The sequence below is a fragment of the Nothobranchius furzeri genome, chromosome 3, assembly GCF_043380555.1.
Source record: "Nothobranchius furzeri strain GRZ-AD chromosome 3, NfurGRZ-RIMD1, whole genome shotgun sequence".
NCBI lineage: Eukaryota > Metazoa > Chordata > Actinopteri > Cyprinodontiformes > Nothobranchiidae > Nothobranchius > Nothobranchius furzeri.
Genome location: NC_091743.1, coordinates 41309914 through 41324131, shown reverse-complemented (window position 1 = coordinate 41324131; position 14218 = coordinate 41309914).

Here is a 14218-nt window from a genome sequence, read left to right as displayed (position 1 = left end):
CACAAACATATTTTAACCTGATATTTGTGGCTTTGCAAAATAAATTGAATGCTAAAATTTCTCAAATGCTGTGTGTGGTTGTATTTTGTCAATGTACAGTAAAAATTGATGTACAATTGCATTGATGTTTTTCAACATGGTGTTGGGGTAAACTGTATCTACCATACAAAACTGGGAATAGTATGCAAGTATGTTGGACTGTTCGTGGCCCCTCTATAAATATTGTGGCCCCTTGATGGCCCGACCCTCAGAAAAATCCTAGATCCGCCACTGCCTGGAGGGTAGACAGCAGTGTGTTAGGGTTAATGAGGCCAAGTCAAGTTTGCTTGCAAACAACATGGGTGTACCACAAGGATCCGTGCTTGGTCCATTGCGGCTTACAATGTACATTAATGACCTTGAGCTGCTCAGGTGTCAACTGCCAGATGTATGCTGATGACACCGTCATTTATGTGTCCACAAAAACACCTGGCCTGGCAGGAGAGCGCCTGACACAGGCTTTATCAGACATCTCAGAATGGCTAGAGTCATCCCACCTAACTCTTAATGTTAAAAAAAAACTGTGTCCATATGCTTCTCCGTGAGAAACGGGCCTGATCAGGAACTATTTCATGTTAGGATTAAAGAGGAAATCATTGAAGTAAGGAGTGATGTGAAGTACCTTGGGATCATCCTAGACAAACACTTAAAATTTGACAGTCAGGTTAAGCCCGTCTGTAATAAGGTTAATACAAATTTAAACTGCTTCCGTTTTATCAGAAGGAACATGTCACACCAAACTGCTAAACTGTACATGCATGCACTGATCTTTCCCCACTTATATTGCATTACATCATGGTCACATGCTTCATCCACCACTCTAAAACCTATAGTCTTAATATACAAACAAGCAATAAAAATCATGGACCAGAAACCATTGAAATGGCATCATTGTCGCATTTTAAGGAAACATTATCTTCTCACTTTCGAAAATTTTATTAATTTTAGCACTCTAAGATTCTTTTTCAATTGTCTAAATGATAACTTGTCTAAACTGTTCTCTACTGTGGACATCAGCCGTCAGAGCTCTCATAGAACGATCACTCGAGCCTCCACCTGCGGTGATTGTCTCGTCCCGCGGTGCAAGGTCAGTCTGCTCTTTCTGTAAAGGGGGCCAAACTTTGGAACTCTCTACCTGCTGACCTAAAACTAGAAACGGACAGTAAAGTTTTTAACAAAGAACTCAATAAATGGTTAAAGTCTAAACAACAATGTCTGCATGAATAGTTTTAAACTCTTACATTGCTGCTCAAATTGCCTTGTTTTATTCTTTTTATTCTTTTTTTATTGAAAATTGTTTGCAATTTTAATCTGTTTTCTGTTTGATTTATTGTTCATCTCTTTGCATTTATTTAAATGTACTCTACTTTTTAGGACGGTTCTATGGACAAGTGTTGCAAATTAGCACGTGTGCTAACACACTAAACAATGCATCTGGTTCGTCCATGTCAAATAAACATCCCATCATCATCATCAAGTCTGGATTAAAAACACACCTTTTTTATATGGCTTTTAAAAATCCAGGGGAGTTTTAATCTGCACTGAGTTCTGTGTTTTGGTTTTACATCTTGATTATTATTTAAAATGGAAATAATTTTATTACATTTTTTTCTATGACTGATTCTATTTGCTTTTATACTATTTTACATTATAATTTATTGTATTGCCAATTTATTGTTTCTACTTTTAATGTTAAGCACTTAGGTCACCCTCTTTATGTTGTTCAGTGTTGTGGCCATTTTATAGTTTTTAAGCCGGAGCTGCAGGGGGATTTTGGGGCATCAGGGTGTTCAGTGGCATAGCAGCCCACCTCTCACGGGTGGGTTTGTTGTGTAGTGGGTAGGAGTGACCTGGTGCAGTGCAGTTTGGTGTGCATATGTGGGTAGCAGTGCCCGTTGAGGATATCGATGTTGGAGCCCAAACACCTGTTGGGCTGCTAGTCTAGCCCCAACCTGGAAAGGGCTTGTTATAACCTTGGTCTGCTCTGTGTGTTGCCTTAAAATTTGTGTTTAATAAAGATTGTTATAGATTTTGTACAGCTGGTCTCTTCCACATTTTGTGAGGTTTCTCCTCATCTACTACCACTACCCGTAAACCGTAAAGGTTTCTTACACCATCATCAAAACATCAAAAATGCCATCAATACTGTGGGAAAACCCCACAAATGAAACATCTAAACTTTCAGGAGCCTCAACAAACTGCACATTCTGCAGCACCCCACCCTTTCTGTCACGAACTCCTCCAGCTGACTGCATTCCATTCATTCCTGCCACTAACGTGGCGACTGACGTCATCACGCCGACACTACTTAAGGAAGTGCCGGCGTTTCATTCATTGCTCAGTCATCGTTCTCACCAGACTTTGCATCGAGTCTCCAGGCTTACCAGCCCTCTAAACCCTCAAGCTACACCGACAGGAAATAACCACGCCGGTTATCTCCGTCTCTCCGCGTCTGGGCAACAGAACTCTCAGTCACGCTTCAGATCTGCCAACGAACCTGACAGGATGACTGAGCCCAAAGTTGACCCAGCGGAGTTCGCGCGTCTGCGTGTCGAAGTGGCACAACAGCGCGCAACCTTGGATCAGTATACGGCAGAAATGAACCAGCTCCGTGCCATAGCTGATCGCCAAGCAACTAAGATCGAGTCACTCACCGAGCTAGTACTCCAGCTGACCACCGCTCTGCAACGTCAGACCGCAGCTGTTCCTGACAGGATGGAACCACGCCTCAGCCTTCCAGAGAAGTGGGACGGAACCAGGGGATCCCCGGAGGGCATGTTGGCGACCCTGGCCAACCGGCACGTTACCCCACATCCTGCTCTCGTGTCGCCCTGCTGACCTCACTGCTGACAGGTCGAGCCGGTGAATGGGCGGCGGCTCTTTACAATCAGAAATCTCCTGCCTGCAATGACTATGAGACTTTTGTAAAGGAGATGAAAAAGACTTTTGTGCACCCCAGCAGCGAGGTCTCGGACGAGACGCGGCTGCTTCAGCTTCGCCAGGGCTCCCAGACGGCGGCTCAGTACACCTCTCGCTTCCGGACGACAGCAGCTCGGTTGAGGTGGGATGACGCCGCCCAGTTTTTCTTTCTCCAGCCTTCAGAGAGTACAGACGCTTTTTTCTCAGCTCCCTTATCGGCTTCCCCAAGGCTCTTGTCCTGTCTGCCTACAGAGCACTTCTCTGCATTTCTCCTGAAACCACTACTCTTTTTTTGGAAATATGGACTTAATTAATTGGTCATTCAACGTGATTGACAAAATTTTCTCTACGATGAGAACGGAGAAGGGGGCTCCCACCTGTCCCGAGGGGACATTCGCATCGGGATATGCACTCGATTCTTGGGAGGTCTGGCGAATCGTGTGCCTCTCTCAGCTGTCCATCGAGGACGTGAAAGATTTGTGGATATTCGGCCTGATGATCACTGGATTTCTTCTGATTGGAGTGGGAGGATATCTGGTTTTCTGGAAATTTGGGAAGACGGGAGCGATTGGAGTGCGACCCGTACCCACGGAATGTGCCGCTCGTGCGGTGACCTCACAGACTGGGACGTTACTCGAGGTGAACCGTAAGCTGGACAATGTCCTTGCGGCGTTGCCTGTGTTAGTGCGCAAGATGGATTTGATCTCGGAGAGGGTCGCCGGACGATGCGGGGATGTGGAATGTAAAATTGGCTTCACTGGTGGACATGAATGACCACTTAGAGACTACAAGACGGAGGGGAAGATTATCTCTGTCTACCCTAAACAAAGTTATGTTTATCCTTATCCGACGCCATAGCAGCCTTTCAAGGCTGCCTCAACACACCCCCACAAAAGGAGGAATGCCGACAGATGCTGTGTCCCAACCTTCACCCTCTCCCTTCAGGCTATATCTGCAGGGACCTCAATGTGCTCTCTGTTCCTTATCTCTTCCTCCCACCTGTTGTTCTGCAGCTGGTCGATGCGCCGCAGTGGCAGCTCCATTTGAAGGCTTAAGGATCCCGCCCACCCCCACCTCCCCATTGGACTCTGATGTTGTACACGTGCTGTCTGTGCTTCCATGTCGGGTGTTTTTTTTTTTTTTTTTTTTTTTTTTTTTTGCATTGGAGTGCTACACCCTGCTGGTGTAACCCTGTTAATGCCTTTTTTCCCCTCCCTGAACTTTCCTCATGTAACACCCTTTTCATCTAACTATTAAGGTAGCGCGACTCATGTTGCGAATGACCGCAGTCACCAATTCTTGTTATGTGTCTTACCCACGTATGTCTGATCTTTGAATTGTGTGTGCTGAAACTGAATTTCATTTCTCTGTATGTCCTGCACATGTGGAGAATATGACAATAAATGACTCTTGACTCTTGACTCTCTTGACTCTAAAGGCCGTTTACCTGGAGGGACTGTCACCGAGAATCCGGGAGGGCATGATCGGGCACGAGGTCCCAACCTCCCTGGACCTGGCAGTGGATCTGGCTCTCCAACTGGACCGCTGCATCCTGAACCGGCCGAGCACCATGTCAGCCCCCGTACACACCAGGACGTCACCCTGCCGGCCGGCTCACCAACTGACGGAGGAGCCGATGCAGCTGGGACATCTTCCCCCTGAGGAACGGGCACGGCGCTACCAGGAGGGAAGATGCGCTTACTGTGGGGATTTGGGTCACCACCGTGGCACGTGCCCAAAACGACCGGGAAAAGGCCCCTCCGGGTCGGAGTAGGAGCTGTCCCACCCGGAGTCTTCACCTTTCCGGCTCCACACCGAACCACTCTCCCGGTCTCCCTCCACCTGGACCAAGGCCCGACCAGACTGGAGGCACTTTTAGACACTGGGGCTGCGGAGTGTTTTATCGATCACGGACTGGTTACTCGGCTCAAGATACCCCTCACTGCTCTCGACCGACCCATTCCCGTGACCTCTGTGGACGGCCGGCCCATCATGCCGTACCCTCTCACCCACCGAACTCAGGGTCTCCACATGACTATTGACCAACACCGGGAGACCCTCCACTTCCTGGTCATCCAGGCTCCGGCCACGCCACTCATCCTGGGTCATTCCTGGTTCTGCCGCCATGAGCCTCACATCTCCTGGTCCACCAGTAAAGTCCTGGCCTGGGGCACGGGTTGCCATAACCACCGGGACTCCCCTGCACCTCGGACCAGAGCAGCCACTCCCACAGACGTAGACCTGACGCTCATCCTTCCTCAATACCACGACCTCGCTCAGGTCTTCGCTAAAGAACCCACTACCAGGTTACCTCCTCACCGACCCTACGACCTGGAGATCAGGCTCCAGCCCGGCACCACCCCCCCTCGGGGTCGCCTGTTCTCCCTCTCTCCGGCGGAAACCCGGGCTATGGACAATTATATAACTGATGCCCTCCAGAAGGGATTCATCCGTCCCTCAACATCCCCTGGGGCCGCGGGGTTTTTCTTTGTTAAGAAGAAGGAGGGGGATCTCCGGCCCTGCATAGACTATCGAGGGTTAAATAAAATAGCGATCAGGGACCGTCACCCTCTCCCTCTCATGGGCACCGCTCTGGACGCCATCACCCAAGCCGCAGTGTTCACTAAACTGGATCTGCGCAGCGCCTATAACCTCATCCGTATTAAGGAAGGTGAGGAGTGGAAGACCGCTTTTATCACGCCCACTGGCCACTATGAATATTTGGTGATGCCTTTTGGACTCTGCAACAGCCCCGCCGTCTTCCAGCGGTTCATTACAGATGTGCTGAGAGACATGTTGGGCCGCTGGGTCTTTGTCTATCTAGATGACATCCTCATCTACTCCCGCACGGCCGAAGAGCACATCCGTCATGTTCGAGCGGTTCTGTCCCGCCTCCTGGACCATGGACTTTACTGCAAACTGGAGAAGTGTGCGTTTCACCAGGAGTCCACCTCCTTCCTGGGTTTTACCATCTCCTCCCAGGGCCTGAAGATGGACCCCCAGAAGGTTCAGGCCGTAGCTCAGTGGCCTCTACCCACGACCCTGAAGCAGCTGCAAAGCTTCCTGGGTTTCTCGAACTTTTACCGGAGGTTTATACGCAACTTCAGCTCCCTCGCAGCACCACTGACCTCACTCACCAAAACCACCAATCAGCCTCGCCCGTTTCGCCTTACTCCAGAGGCTGTCCGTGCTTTCCATGAGCTGGTCGGACGTTTCACTAAGGAACCCATCCTCCTCCACCCGGACCAGACCCGGCCCTTCGTCGTGGAGGTGGACGCCTCTGATGTGGGAGCGGGGGCCGTTCTCTCACAACGGGGTCCAGACTCTAAGCTCCACCCATGTGCCTACTTCTCCCGGAAGTTTTCCCCCACACAGCAGAACTACGGGGTCGGCGACAGAGAGCTGCTGGCAATAAAATGGGCGCTTGAGGAATGGAGGCAGTGGCTCCTGGGGACCACCGATCCCTTTCTAATCTGGACCGACCACCAGAATCTCATTCATCTACAGACTGCCCGCCAGCTCAACCCACGTCAGGCTCGGTGGGCCCTCTTTTTTGAGCCGTACCACTTCCATATCGCCTACCGGCCCGGCTCCAAGAACCTCAAGGCGGACGCTCTCTCTCGGCGTTTCGCACCAGATGCCGCCCCCCCGGAGCCTCGGACCATTCTGCCGACTCAACGCTTCCTGGCCTCCCTCCAATGGCCGTTGGAGCAGTCCATACAGGCGGCACTTCCTGGCGATCCAGCGCCGCCGGAGACCCCACCGAACCGTCTCTACGTTCCCGCCTCCTGCCGGCAAGAGGCGCTCACGTGGGGGCATTGTTCGCGGCTCGCGGGACATCAAGGACAAGCCCGTACCCTCCAGTTCCTCCGTCGGGCTCTCTGGTGGCCGTCCATGAGGAAGGACGTCCGCGAGTTTGCAGCTGCATGTGATGTGTGTGCTCGCTCCAAGTCCTCCAACCGACCCGGCGCTGGAGAGTTGCAGCCTCTCCCTGTGCCCAAACGGCCGTGGTCACACATCGGGCTGGACTTTGTCACGGGACTGCCGGTGGTCGACCACCTGGACACTATAATGACTATCACGGACCGTTTCTCCAAGGCCGTGCACTTAGTGGCCCTGGCCGGCCTCCCCACTGCCAAGAGAACGGCCGAACTGCTCCTGGAACAGGTGGTGCGGCTCCATGGTTTCCCTCAGGATGTGGTTTCCGACCGAGGACCCCAGTTCGTCTCACGCTTCTGGAAGGCGTTCTGTCGCCTGGTCGGTGCTTCCACCAGTCTGTCCTCTGGATACCACCCGCAGACAAACGGTCAGACAGAGAGAGCTAACCAGCAGCTTGGACGCTACCTGCGCTGCTTCGCTTCGTCCCAGCCGACCACCTGGCCCCGCTTCCTCCTGTGGGCGGAGCTGTCACACAACCTCCAGACCTCCTCTGCCACGAGTCTGTCTCCCTTCGAGACCTGTTACGGTTATCAGCCTCCTCTGTTTGATCATCAGGTGCCCGAGGTGGAGGTCCCTGCTGCCCAGACGCTGGTCCGCCGCTGTCGGCTCGCCTGGATCCGGGCCCGTGCGGCCATCACCCGGGCCAACACGGAGTATGCCCGTCAGCATCGCCGCCGTCACCGGCCTGGCCCCGTCTTCCGGTCTGGCGACCAGGTGTGGCTCTCCTCCGCTAACCTGAGGATGCCGGCTGGCTCCCGGAAGCTCACTCCTCGCTTCCTGGGTCCGTTCCCTGTCCTCAAGGTCATCAATCCAGTCACCTGCCGTCTACGCCTCCCGGCTACTCTCCGGATCCACCCGGTCTTTCACGTCTCCCAGCTTAAGCCGGTGATCTCCTCTCCTCTCCACCCTCCACCGGTCCGGGTGCCTCCGCCCCGCGGTGTTGAGGCGGATTGCACCTACACGGTCCGCAGGATACTGGACGCCCGCCGCCGGGGACGAGGTTGGCAGTACCTCGTGGACTGGGAGGGGTACGGGCCTGAGGAACGCTCTTGGGAGCCCACCAGCTCGTTTGTTGATCCTGCCCTGCTAACAGACTTCTGGGCCCGCCGTCCTGGGACTTCGGGTGCCGTCCCTAGAGGGGGGGGTCCTGTCACGAACTCCTCCAGCTGACTGCATTCCATTCATTCCTGCCACTAACGTGGCGACTGACGTCATCACGCCGACACTACTTAAGGAAGTGCCGGCGTTTCATTCATTGCTCAGTCATCGTTCTCACCAGACTTTGCATCGAGTCTCCAGGCTTACCAGCCCTCTAAACCCTCAAGCTACACCGACAGGAAATAACCACGCCGGTTATCTCCGTCTCTCCGCGTCTGGGCAACAGAACTCTCAGTCACGCTTCAGATCTGCCAACGAACCTGACACTTTCTCACATGTTGTCAATGGAACTATCAGAGTTGTTCTGTATGGAAGGTAATCTGAGTAAAAGTGAATTAGATGCTCTTTTGACCACAGCAGCGTTGGCACATCTTGTAGCACTGATGACTTAGAGCAATGCAGTTGCAGGTTCAATACCGGTGCACCATATCAGGATCGAGCAGTTACCCACATCCCAACTGAGCATTTGACGGCAGATTTAAGTCTTATTTCCTGATATTTGGACATCTTGTCGCTGATTGGATAACAACAACTCTACCGCCGACTTGCGCCGTTGATGTTTTATCTCCACATATAACACAAGCATGGAGGAGTTATGCCATGTGGTGGAGCTGCTAATGCAAAACCAGTTGAGACGTTGTTTCCTGGACACTAAACCAACAGCCTTCCCTGTCGTGAGTCATGATGGGTGAGTCGTGTGACGTAGATCCATCAGAAGCTAATGCAGGAGATAGGTATTGGAGACTATTTTCATGTTCAGCCTTCATGAAAAGCTCGGTGACTGATTATAATTCTAAATATTTTTGTAGTGAACCTCACCTTTAAACAACTCTAAAGCTTTTTGCCTGCCGGTGTTGAATTACAAATGTCGGCGCACCAGCGCTACCCAACTGCCTCAAACTCACTGATTGTAAACCACGACTACGTCCCTCTTTCATTTTTTTAAAGGAGAAAAACTGACGGCTCCCAGAGAATGAAATATATTTCAGTGCAACTTTCCTTAAAACATGATTGAGACATTAGACTCTTTAGTGATCATTTCACTCTAGAATTCCTACATATTGCTCCTTTAAATATGCCTAATATTCAAACTCAGTTTCAGATATTTTATTCAGTAATGTGAAAAAGAGCAGAACCCAAACATAATAGATTAGGAGTGTAGACCAGTCAGACAAGGTCAGTTTGTGAACAAATAACTGAAAGAGTGTCTTCTCTCTCTGATGAGTCTGTGCTTCCCTGATCAGATTACAATTCATGTTATCAGTAACTAAAAGTCTGTAATGTCATGGATTATATCTGAGACTCATAGAGGACTGAAAGATTAGGAACAGGACAACAACCAGCCCTCAAGTCTGAGAACCGATTTATGCCACATCCTGAGCTGAGACACAAGAATCAGAAAATGCTGGGAAAAACGTAACCCCCCCCAAAAAAAACAAGAATGCATACCCCACCAGAACGTAGGGGGCGCTATTCTAAAGGGAAAAAGGTGTTTTGGTACAATCTCACAACCAAAAGTCCCACATTTAAACACCTTATTCTATAGATTGTCTGCATGCAAAGCCCCACCTGAGCAGGAACTCTAAATCCTGACATTTTCATTATTTAACCAAGTAATTCCCAAAACACAGGAGAATATGTGATGAAAAACATAACCCAGCTTTGAAAAGGAAGACTATCTGCTGCTGATCCATGTTTAAAGCTCAGACTTTGTCTTTCTCTTGTCCTTCTCCTTGTGGAAGATGTGGCCATCAGACTGTTTCCTCCAGCTCAGTTTGACGTCTCCACCCACGCCCTGATCCTTCAGTTTGTCCTTTAGCTGAAACCAAATGTTTATTTATTATTTTCAGTCACAAACAAAGCATCATCCACATCCACAGACCGCGACACTGATGTGTGTGTGTGTGTGTGTGTGTGGGGGGGGGGGGGGGGGGGGGGGGTTCACCTGTTTTAGCAGGTTTTCCAGAAACACTGGGTCATTCAGATCCACATTAGAGCTTCTGGCCAGCTTCAGTCTCAACACTTGCTTGAAAACAGGAGCTTGGAGAAACAGCAAAAGAGTCATTTTCATCATCTGCACATGAATGATTTACAGTATCCAACTAAAGCTATGACTAGAGATCCTGGAAGTTCACCTCCAGTTAAGCTCCTCTGATTCTTATCAGTGTCAAACATGAGTTAAAATAATCTCATTTGAACATTAACGTGTTGTATTTTGTGCCACCAGTTAAGTGTGACAACAAGCAAAAGTCTCAACATGATAACCGCATTATTAAAGGTAAAAATAAAACTTTACACTCTCTTCAGGTTGTTGCTGTTGAACCCACTTTTACTTTTTCCGTACTTTGGTTTCATTTTGGCTCAGTAAAAAAGGTATTTTGCTGCCATTAATATGTAATAAATGAAAATATTTGTTGCCATCTACTCTTTCGGGATTCACTGACGATAAAAGGGGAGACAAATCTCCAGAATCAGGTGTCACTCTAACAGCTCTCCAGCTTTATTTCAGATCTGCAACCATTTATTTATTTACAATTCAATTCAAAAATACTTTATTAATCCCAGAGGGAAATTGAAACTTGAAAGAGTTGGTCTTCTGAATTTTATGATTTTAAACTTGGTTACTGGAAAGAAAATATTGTTGACAAACTGCAGTTTAATGTCAAAATAATAAACTTGTTTTTTATTAAAGTTCAGTTCAGAATCTTGATTCTTTCCAATAGAAATTAGGTGTAGGTTATTTATTGGTTATTAGACTCCAAATGTTTAAATTTTCTGATCACATTCTTTTGCTCCCGAGCCGATTCTGAGTCATTTGATTTTTATCTGCTGACAACAAGTCCTGATCCGACACTTTTCGTTGAAGCATTAAAATAAGAAGTAAAAAAGCAAATACATCCAAGTTTACTTTTAAATTTAAATTTCACTTGTTTAGGAAGTACACCGATTAAAACAACGTGTTTATATCATGAATATATTTAAGGGCTAACTTTTCCATGCATAATCAAAAAGGGTTCAAGTGAAGGCAACTGGACTTCTTTGGTTTCTTCGAGACGTTTTGCTTCTCATCCAAGGAGCTTTGTCAATTCTAACTGTAATATGGGAGAGTCGGGTGGCTGACCGAGGCGGGAGCCTTGGCTGTCCGATCCCCGGACAAGGAAACTGGTTACTGGAACATGGAACGTCACCTCGCTGGCGGGGAAGGAGCAGGAGCTTGTGGCAGAGGTTGAGCGGTACCAGCTAGATATAGTCTGATTCACCTCGACACATAGCATTGGCTCTGGAACCCAAGTCCTTGAGAGGGGTTGGACACTCTCCTTTGCTGGAGTTGCCCCAGGTGTGAGGCGGAGGGCTGGGGTTTGATTTTTGTTAGCCCCAAGATTCTCTGCCTGTGTGTTGGGGTTTACCCCCGGGGGACAAGAGGGTAGCTTCCCTTATGAGCCAAATATCAGTTCAGATTACCCAACATTTTTGGAGTCCCTGGGACGAGTGTGTAACGATTCGTTAGTCACACCTTAAGTAATGACCCATAAAATGTGAGATTCTATAGGAAATATGAAATCAATTTGGTGGATCTTTGAATATTAGTTTAACCAGAGGATTGGAACTTTTAATTGCAGGGATTGGACAACACTTTGTATTAACCCAGAGACGAGAGAGAGAGAGAGAGAGAGAGAGAGAGAGAGAGAGAGAGAGAGAGAGAGAGAGAGAGAGAGAGAGAGAGAGAGAGAGAGAGAGAGAGAGAGAGAGAGAGAGAGAGAGAGAGAGAGAGAGAGAGATTCAAGTTTTAAAGTTTAAGAAGATTTATTTCTAAACAATTTAAACAAGACGAGCAGGCAGCGGATCCGGTCCCAGTGAACGAGACATCCCAGCAGCAATAGCCGGAATCCACGTACGTCCAGGTCCAACGAGCCGGAACACCAAGCAGCAGTAGGCTCCGAAGACGAATCATAGGCCAACCCAGAAATCGAGGATCATCGGCAAAACTCAGTAGAGGAGATAAAGCGCAACACAGGGCACTTCAGTGTAGACACAACAAGATGGTGTCCAATGCAAATCAATAAAGAAAAAGAAACTTGGCACTATGTGTACCTGTATGTACTATGTGAAGCAATTATGTGAACAGAGTTCAAGTGAAGAAATGAATGCAATACACTACATGTACTGGAAAAAGTGGTGTAAAAGAACAAATGAACAAAACCCTATACTATATGTATGGGAGAAATCACGACACTTGAGTAAAAATGTCATCAAAATGAAGGGCAAAAATGGTAGTAGCCCATTAGGAACAAAGTTAATCATAAAGTTTTCCAAACTTAATCAACTGTAAGTAAATTAATATAAAAAGATAGATATATGAGTGTCGAAGAGCACTAAAATGTAAATCAGTGAAGTTAGTTAGTACCCTATATGTGAATATACCCCATAAGGAGTTAAGATTAGTGAAAATAAAAACAAATTTGGATAACACAACAGGATGTGAAATTAAACCCATTTAATGTTAACTTACTGATTACCTGACTTCAGGAGCCCACAGCATGACCATCTCAAATCACTCAAGTCTGCACGTCATGTATAAACGGGAAAGACAACCATGCACACACACAAACATAGACAAACTTGTGTAACTCGAAATAGAGAACTATGGAACCGACGAGGCACAAAATCACCCCCTTTCAAAGTCGGTAGGTTGTTGTTGGTAGCATTGTCCTAATTAGTGGAACCCTTGTGCGGTTTGATTTGGTCCCTGTGCACCCACTTATAGACGGGCTCCTTGTTTGTTTGGGTAATCTTGATCTGATACATGACTGGAGAGAGCTTAGCAGTTATCAGGTATGGGTAGTGGTGTGCATCTCTACCTGCCTCACGATTCGATCCGATTCCGATTATCTGCCTAAAGATTTGATTTGAGTCTGAAATGCATCACAATTCTTCACACAAAAATTTTCATTACTTAATAAAAGCAGAAGAATAGTTTTCAATTTCTTTTTGATTTCGAAATCCCTGAAAAAACAGAACATTCATCTATTCACTATAGTGAGCAATAATTTTTAAAGTGTGCTGCCTATAATTACTTAAATAATATAAGAAATAATGTTTTCGGTAAAGCAGCTTTAAGACAGAATATTACTGAACTTAAAAATAGTAAACAAATACTGTGTTAAGTGATTCTTTCACATCCAGGATCCCAAAACAGAAATTAGCCCAGACATCCGATTTAAATGTAACGGGTACATCTTTGATTACTGGTAATGTTGGCCCTGTATCCCTGTCCAATTGCTTCTAGGGCAACGCAGTGCGCATGTCATTGCAAGCCTGCCCCCAAAAGTAATTGTAAAACCTCAAACTTTTATTGTCCTCGCATAGACATAGACCAGGGGTCGGCAACCTGTTCCCATCAAAGAGCCATTATTACCCGTTTCCCACAGTAAATAAAACACCGCAGCAGCCACGGCGTTGTGGGCGGGGCCTACCCTCAGCCGGTACCGGTCGGTCGTGTACGTCAAAGTTATCTTTCATAAGAAGATAATCAATAAAACAATTTATATAAAGTGGATCCAGAAGTTGTAGCCCGTCTCTGCCTACAATATTTTGATATTTTTCACCCTGTTGGTGGTTTTACTGAGCAGGTGCCACTTTTGACATACGTTTCTTTTTAAAACATGTTTAGACTGTTCAGAATACAAATCCAGGCTGTGTCACGTTTGATTGTTGTAATTAAACTTTGTAGGTGGGGAAGGTCAGAGAAGGATCCGATCAATTTGTTTTTCCCTCATTTACAGTGACGGAGATAACGGTGCAGTGCGCCTGGCTCTGGTGTTAATCAAGTTTAATTTTATCTATTTTCACAAGAAAACAAAACAGTTAAAAGCAGGGCTTGTGTTGTGTTGACCGGATAGTTCCCGTTTTTGACTATTTATTTTGACGGAGAAAGAATAGAAAGACCCTGACGCATGCAGACGAACTGACACTTTATTCGTTTCGCACATCGCAGATGTAGCTAAATCACTTGATTCCCATCTGAGCTGGACACGGAGCTCAGCGCAGCTCGCTGTCAGCGTGTACGTACGGCGCACAGTGAGCTGAAGATGTGGAGAGGGGCTTGGAGCACGTCGCAGAACCAGGGCGCATGCAGATTCCTCCGACTGAAGCGAGACTTGTC